We start from the raw sequence: 7,769 nt of genomic DNA, 5'->3' as shown, positions 1-7,769 counted from the left end.
ACTGCTGCCGTCATGCTCCCGGCCTCGCCGCGCCTACGCGCCACGCGCGCGCGCGAGCCCGCGCCCGCTCGCGCCTCGCCCCGCGGCCATCTCCGCCTTCACCCCACCGCTTCTAGTGCCCGCCTCCGCTCGCCGTGGCTGCCGGCCGCGTCCTCCCCCACTACGCGCTGGCCTTCGCCGGATCAGCACGTCCGCCCCTGGCCTCGTCTCCGGCCATAGGCCCGCTGCCCAGTCCGACCCCGACCACGCGCCCGCCTCGCGCCGTGGCCTCGCTCGCCACTGCCCGCCTGCCGCCCGTCGCACCTCGTCGCCGGCTACGACACCCCGGCGCCTCCACTGGCCTGGGTGGGCGCCCCAAACGGGCAGCCCCGCTCCCGCAGCCCCGTTAGCCCGCTCCAGTGGCCAGATGTGCCACTGCCAGTGGGGCCCCACGCCCCCTGAACGTTTAAAAAAAAGGATTAAAGAAGATAAATAAGTAAAAGAATAAAAATAATAATAAATAAAATTATTAATTAATTGTGTTTAATTAACCTAGTAACTAATTAAACTAATTAACTACTGTTAATTAACATAACTAATCTGTTAACTAAACTAATTAACCTGGTTAATTAGTTATCAGACAATGACATGTGGGTCCCACTGGACCCACCTGTCTGTTTGACTGGTCAACCGACCAGTTGACCCGCTGACATCACTCTGATGTCATACATGCGTCATCATTCACTGTTATGGATAATGTTGGGTTTAAATAAATAATTAAAATCGGAAAATGATTTAAATCTTTAGAAAATCATATCTTTTAATCCGTAATTCGGATGAAAATACTTTCTACATGAAAGTTGCTCAGAACGACGAGACGAATCCGGATACGCGGTCCGTTCGTCCGCCACACACCCCTAACCTATCGAACCCGCAACTTTCCCCCTGCGGCTCCTCTGCCCGAAAACACGAAACACCGGGAATACTTTCCCGGGGGTTTTCCCCCCTTCACCGGTATCACCTACTACCGCGTTAGGGCACACCAAACACCGCGTATTGCCTTGATATATTTTGTGGTGCTTTGTTTGCTCTGTATTCATTATTTCTTCCCCCTCTTCTCTCCGGTAGACTACGAGACCGACGCTGCTGCTGACCAGTTCGACTACGGAGTTGACGACCCTCTCTCTTGCCAGAGCAACCAGGCAAGCCCCCCCCTTTGATCACCAGATATCGCCTACTCTTCTCTATACTGCTTGCATTAGAGTAGTGTAGCATGTTACTGCTTTCCGTTAATCCTATTCTGCTGCATAGCATGTCATTGCTGCTACAGTCATTGATACCTTACCCGCAATCCTAAATGCTTAGTATAGGATGCTAGTGTTCCATCAGTGGCCCTACACTCTTGTCCGTCTGCCATGCTATACTACTGGGCTGTGATCACTTCGGGAGGTGATCACGGGCATATACTATATACTTTACACTGTTACATTACCTATGATACTGTTCGGAGTTGGGGGCTGAAAGGACAGGTGGCTCCATCCAGGTAGTGGTGGGCCTGGGTTCCCGACGGCACCCGACTGTTACTTTGTGGCGGAGCGACAGGGCAGGTTGAGACCACCTAGGAGACAGGTGGGCCTGGCCTTGTTCGGCATTCGCGGATAGTTAACACGCTTAACGAGATCTTGGTATTTGATCTGAGTCGGCTACGAGCCTATACGAACTAACCATCTACGCGGGAGTAGTTATGGGTATCCCGACGTCGTGGTATCAGCCGAAGCCTTCTTGACGTCAGCGACTGAGTGGCGCGCGCCGGGTTGGACTGCGTTAACGCAACTTCCTTTGTAATGGAGGTTGCTAGGTCTGCTCACCGGCCGCGTACGCAACGTGCAGGCGTGCAATGGGCGATGGGCCCAGACCCCTGCGCGCATAGGATTTAGACCGGCGTGCTGACCTCTCTGTTGTGCCTAGGCGGGGCTGCGACGTGTTGATCTTCCGAGGCCGGGCATGACCCAGGAAAGTGTGTCCGGCCAAATGGGATCGAGCGTGTTGGGTTATGTGGTGCACCCCTGCAGGGAAGTTAATCTATTCGAATAGCCGTGATCTTCGGTAACAGGACGACTTGGAGTTGTACCTTGACCTTATGACAACTAGAACCGGATACTTAATAAAACACACCCTTCCAAGTGCCAGATACAACCGGTGGTCGCTCTACCTCAGGGATATGAGGAGGGGATCGCCGGGTAGGATTATGCTATGCGATGCTATTTGGAGATACTACTTGGAGATGCTACTTGGAGGACTTCAATCTACTCTCTTCTACTTGTTGCAAGACGGTGGCTGCGAGAAGCGTAGTCTTCGACAGGATTAGCTATCCCCCTCTTATTCTGGCATTCTGCAGTTCAGTCCACCGATATGGCCCTTTACACATATACCCATGCATATGTAGTGTAGCTCCTTGCTTGCGAGTACTTTGGATGAGTACTCACGGTTGCTTTTCTCCCTCTTTTCCCCTTTCCCTTCTACCTGGTTGTCGCAACCAGATGCTGGAGCCCTGGAGCCAGACGCCACCGTCGACGATGATTCCTACTACACTGGAGGTGCCTACTACTACGTGTAGGCCGCTGACGACGACCAAGAGTAGTTAGGAGGATCCCAGGCAGGAGGCCTGCGCCTCTTTCGATCTGTATCCCAGTTTGTGCTAGCCATCTTATGGCAACTTCTTTAACTTATGTCTGTACTCAGATATTGTTGCTTCCGCTGACTCGTCTATGATCGAGCACTTGTATTCGAGCCCTCGAGGCCCCTGGCTTGTATTATGATGCTTGTATGACTTATTTTATTTGTAGAGTTGTGTTGTGATATCTTCCCGTGAGTCCCTGATCTCGATCGTACACATTTGCGTGCATGATTAGTGTACGATTGAATCGGGCGCGTCACAAGTTGGTATCAGAGCCAACTGCCTGTAGGAATCCCCCTTCCACACTCCTTGGCCGAAGTCGAGTCTAGACGTTGCAAAAACTTTTACTAACATGGCTGTGTGGCCCATGGGCCCACGTCGCCATCGGGTGGTAGTAGGATCTTTTACTCCTCGACCTATACTCTGGGACTCTGATCTCTCTACTATTCAGGTTAAATGAATTTGCTAACTCTAAGATTAGGATCTCGTGATCGCATCCACCCGAAGAGCCCCTTATTGCAGAGGATCGCCTGCTACATCAGAAGATTCCGAAGATACTCTCTGATGTTCTCTCGCGACTTGTGCCCATCACTTTGGCTATTCCTGACCACCGATAAATCCGTATGGATAACTACTTACGATTGCCATTCATAGGATCATCCCCCATTGATCTTGTTATTACAAGATACCCCGAAGTTTTCTCTATTGTTCCGAGAATACTCTGTGCCTACTGCCTAGCAGTTCTTTGCCACATGAATACCCCTTCGAATAAATCCTCGCACTTGTCGAGTATCCGCTCATCCCCAGTTGTTCATGTGTTTCACAAAAGTCTTCGAAATAATATTCGATCTTCCGAAAATCCTTTGGGGCCTTTGGCTCTTGAAATTCTTGCTTGCTTGCATTATGGATAATCCCATAAGTCTCGTAGTCATATTGACATTCCTTGTCATTACCATTTTGAGTCTGTTGACTCAATATGTTTGCGAATACACGCAATCATCATTGATCCTTATAAATTACTTTTCCGGCTGAGCTGCCATTCTTTTTACTGGAATTGGTTCTCAACCAATCCAATTGTCTTTGATTGTACCCTACGGCTATTCAACTTATCCACCCCTAATCAGAGCATTGCTTCTGATCCCTTGATTTGGAAATCATAATTCCTTTGCATTTGACAATTGAGTTAGTCAGTTGTTTCTATAATCTGCTTCCTCTAGTTGAGTACCGATGCTCACGTCAGATCCCTTGTGGACCACCAGCTCCTTTGTTGGATTTTATCTGACAACGCCCTTCACATTCAATAAACTTGTGAGCCTTTTTCTCGGATACATAATGCCTTTGGTAAATTGTATCGTCTGCTTTCTCAACCATGCTCTGCTTTCGAGCTTGAGTTAATTACTTCTAAAAGATTCTGGTATAGGATTCTAAGATGCCCCGATGGGTTGAACCTATGCCTTCCTTAATATGTGTGAACTCGAAAGTTTTCACGAGTCGTACTCTTATGGTATTTTGCCAGATAAAATTTCAAAACTACAACTTCATTGAGCGCGAGAAGTGAATGAAAGGTTGTGCATTGGAGAAGTGGGAGTCGACCTTGAACTTTGCGTTCATGCCCATGGACACGATGTACATCTTATCATCGAAGCTTCTTTTAAAATCAATTATTCCCTTGGTATAAGTTCATCTTATATCTGAGATCTGGCCTTTTTGCAATCGTGGTTATGACCATGTTCTCCTTTAAATATCATGTCCTGTGCAAGTTTAAGCACTTGTCTTCTATAGAGCAATACCCCAGTTCAACTTCTAGTTTGATCTGTCGTCGAGTATTACCACCTAGTATCTCGAGATTATCTTGGAACTGCATAATTTCTTATGAGTTCTTCATCAAGTACTACATACTCACCGATTACAATTTTTCATGGGCTCGGAGTTATTGAACACTCAAAGACACCGATAACTGAACCGAGTCCGCTCTACGGTTCAACAACTCTTCAGTAAGCTTCTATAAGTACGACTTTGTACCCGATCACGCCATTCCTAGCCTGTTTAGCTATGTCATTGTCGTGACGATTCTAACGGTGCTACCTGGTCCTTATTCTCGGAGCACCAATTTTCGACGATGAACTAACCTTACGTCGATTTTTCCTCGTCATACCCTTTCACCTTAAACAACAAGCTTGAGTTCGAGTTTGTGTCGTAACTGTGGTTCCAATAACCTCTTGCTTCATCATTCCTTTGACTTGATGTCGTTGCTGATTGACTACATCTGCATGAAATCTCTCGACAATTGTGTCGTGATCATCATCAACCTTATGAGCTCTTCCAGGAATTCAATTGAATTCATGATGGGTAATACCATCCTTGCCCCTCGATGATTCCTGTTCTCATCGACCACTTTATTGCCTTCCGTTCAACACAACTTGTTCGCGTTTTGTGTAAACCTTGAGATCACTGCTACCCAGCAGTTGATCTTCCTTACCTCGGAAGTATTACCATCACTTTTTGTCAAGAATGTGGTGAGAATTTCACCACCTCTTAATAATTCTTGATATCTTAATACTTCTTGCCATCTTCGTTCATTCCTTGGTCCCCGTATTGTTTTCAACCGGAATACCGACAATGGAGCTATGACGTGTGAATTCAAAACTTCTAGCAACCCTATTGCTTTGAAGTGAATGGGCGATAGTTCATTCTAAGTCCTTCGCTAATTGAATCACCATTCTAACATTGGTTGTGCAATCCAACCCGTACTTCGGGCGCACCCTTCAACCAATGTTTAATTGTGTATGTTTTCCTCGAGCATACTTCCTTATATCATTTGATCTGACAAATGTTATCTCCTTGTTCACTTAATGGTGGAAATCCATCTTTTGGGAATCTCGGTGAATTGCCGTTGAGTTCACCAGACACCTCCTTGTCCTCTCCTTGGTTTAATGGTGAACTATTGCTTCAGAAACCCGCTCCCATAGTTCATTTCCCGAGAAGCTTGCAATGCCATTTCAACGATTTGTGTTGCGCCTTTTCTTCTCGGACATCCTGAGTCTCAGGTATCCTGACACCAATCGGATCTGAATCTCGGTCAGATATGATGGTTGGGACAACTTTCCAAGAGTTATGACGTTGATCCTTTGATGACCAGGTAACATGATGTCATGCCTAGCACCCCCCCCCCGGCTGGAGGACCTATCATTATAGATTCCTTTTCAACAAGGTTATCCATTCATCCATGAGGAAATTGTAAGACTTATTCTACAAGTTATTCTTGATGGATCCTTCGTGTTTCCAAAGTCTGATCTTCACCTGAAGACCATGTCACTGCTATCTCGAAGCATGTCAATGGTACCCCGATTTTCAACAGGCACGTTTGAAGCACGATGCTATATTTTAATTATCAATTATCCTAACACCGTTGTATGAGTAATATCATGAGATTCCTCCCCCCTTACCTAAATGGTTTTCTACTTTATATCCTGTCATGGATATCTTGCTCTGCTTGTCCTTGGGAAGGATATACCCTCGAGATATGTGTTTAAACATATTTTCCTTTCCATTGTTCTGTTTAATCTGATGACCATATTTTCCTTCCATTGGTTTGTTTAAACCTCTTCTATGATCTATATGATCTAAGCAGTAATAATTCACTGCTTATGTAAACACCTCGGTGTACAACTCTGCCAGTGAGACCCTGTTTCTATTGTTGATGACATTTTGGTAACCGCCGACGGACGAGAACTTTGCCTCTTGGCCCGCCTCGTTTCAACGAGCAGGAAAATGGTTCTCTTTGTCCCTCGCCCTTGGTACCGACATTGTTGCCAACATAAATGGCAAGCTACCCTCTGACATACCTTACTATCGTGACCGTGCAAGATGACGGCCCCCTTCCTACTTTCAACCACATGGTGGGCCCATAACCCACAGTTCCATAGGATCGAAACCTAACTCTCCTGTGCTTCCCTGTTGCCAAAGTTGTTCCTCGCTCTTGGCGTCGTATGTAACTCATGAGGCACCTTCCTAGTGATCAATTCTGGTATCCTACGCAATACTTATTCCCGTTGCTTGAACCCCTTTCAGACTTTGTTTCAGGCATCGAACGATTGCCTACCCACTTGAAACTTCCCATAATAACTCCTTACTTTGCTCTCGATATTTTCGGAGGTTTCAATTCGAGAGTTACTTTCCGCCTCCCTCCCCGATGTTATCTACCAAATAGTCAACCTTGCCGAGGCCCGTTCTCCCGGAATACTCCCCCTTTATTGTTTCGTTAGTACGATGGAGTTTCCGAAGAAAGGATGCCGACTTCATCTTAATGACCTGAAGCAGAAAAATGAAGACATCAATGTAATGGATCGACCACTTCAAGAAGAGCAACCAAGACCGAGAAGACTCGTTAGGTTTTTCGCTACCAACACCTTCGCCCCTTACTCTACCGCTTAAATCTCGGGACGAGATTTCTTGTAGTGGAGGAGAATTGTGACGCCCGGATAATCAAGCTACAGTAACCTCTGCTAATGACACCACGTCACCTCCGTTACTGTCGCTAATCTCGTGTTAGTTCGAAAACGATTCAAATTCAAATTTGAAATTAAGGCAAACAACAAAAGTTTTCCAAAAATAAAACTAAAATGTTCTAAATGTGTCGAATAAATCATAGGTAAATGGGGTGGTGAAACCAAACTTTTATGAAATGCTTAACTACACCATAATGATTTAAATAGTAGCAAAACTAATTATTTAAATGCCTTCACTAATTAAATAAAATATCAAACTAAATTATTTGGGGACTAGAGTTTTTGTGGTAGTGGACTAAATTGAAATACCAAATTAGATGCCAAGTATATATTTCACAAAAAACTAAAACAATAAGAAACAAAGATAAAACAGAAATAAAAGAAAAGAAAATACAAAAGCAAAAAAAAAAACGAAAAAGAATAAAAAGGGCCCCTGGCCAACTGGGCTAGACGGCCCAGCTCACCGGCCAGGCCGGCCCACCTGGTCCAGCCGGCCGACCCGCCCCTACCTTATCCCCAGGAGGGGGGGAAACCCTAACCGCAACCCCCCACTCCCCATTCCCCCCTCTCGCTCTCCCCTGCCGACCACCCGCTGTCGTCGCCTC

The sequence above is a fragment of the Triticum aestivum genome, chromosome 2B (assembly GCF_018294505.1).
Source record: "Triticum aestivum cultivar Chinese Spring chromosome 2B, IWGSC CS RefSeq v2.1, whole genome shotgun sequence".
Classification (NCBI taxonomy): Eukaryota; Viridiplantae; Streptophyta; class Magnoliopsida; order Poales; family Poaceae; genus Triticum; species Triticum aestivum.
Note: the sequence above shows the minus strand (reverse complement) of the source record.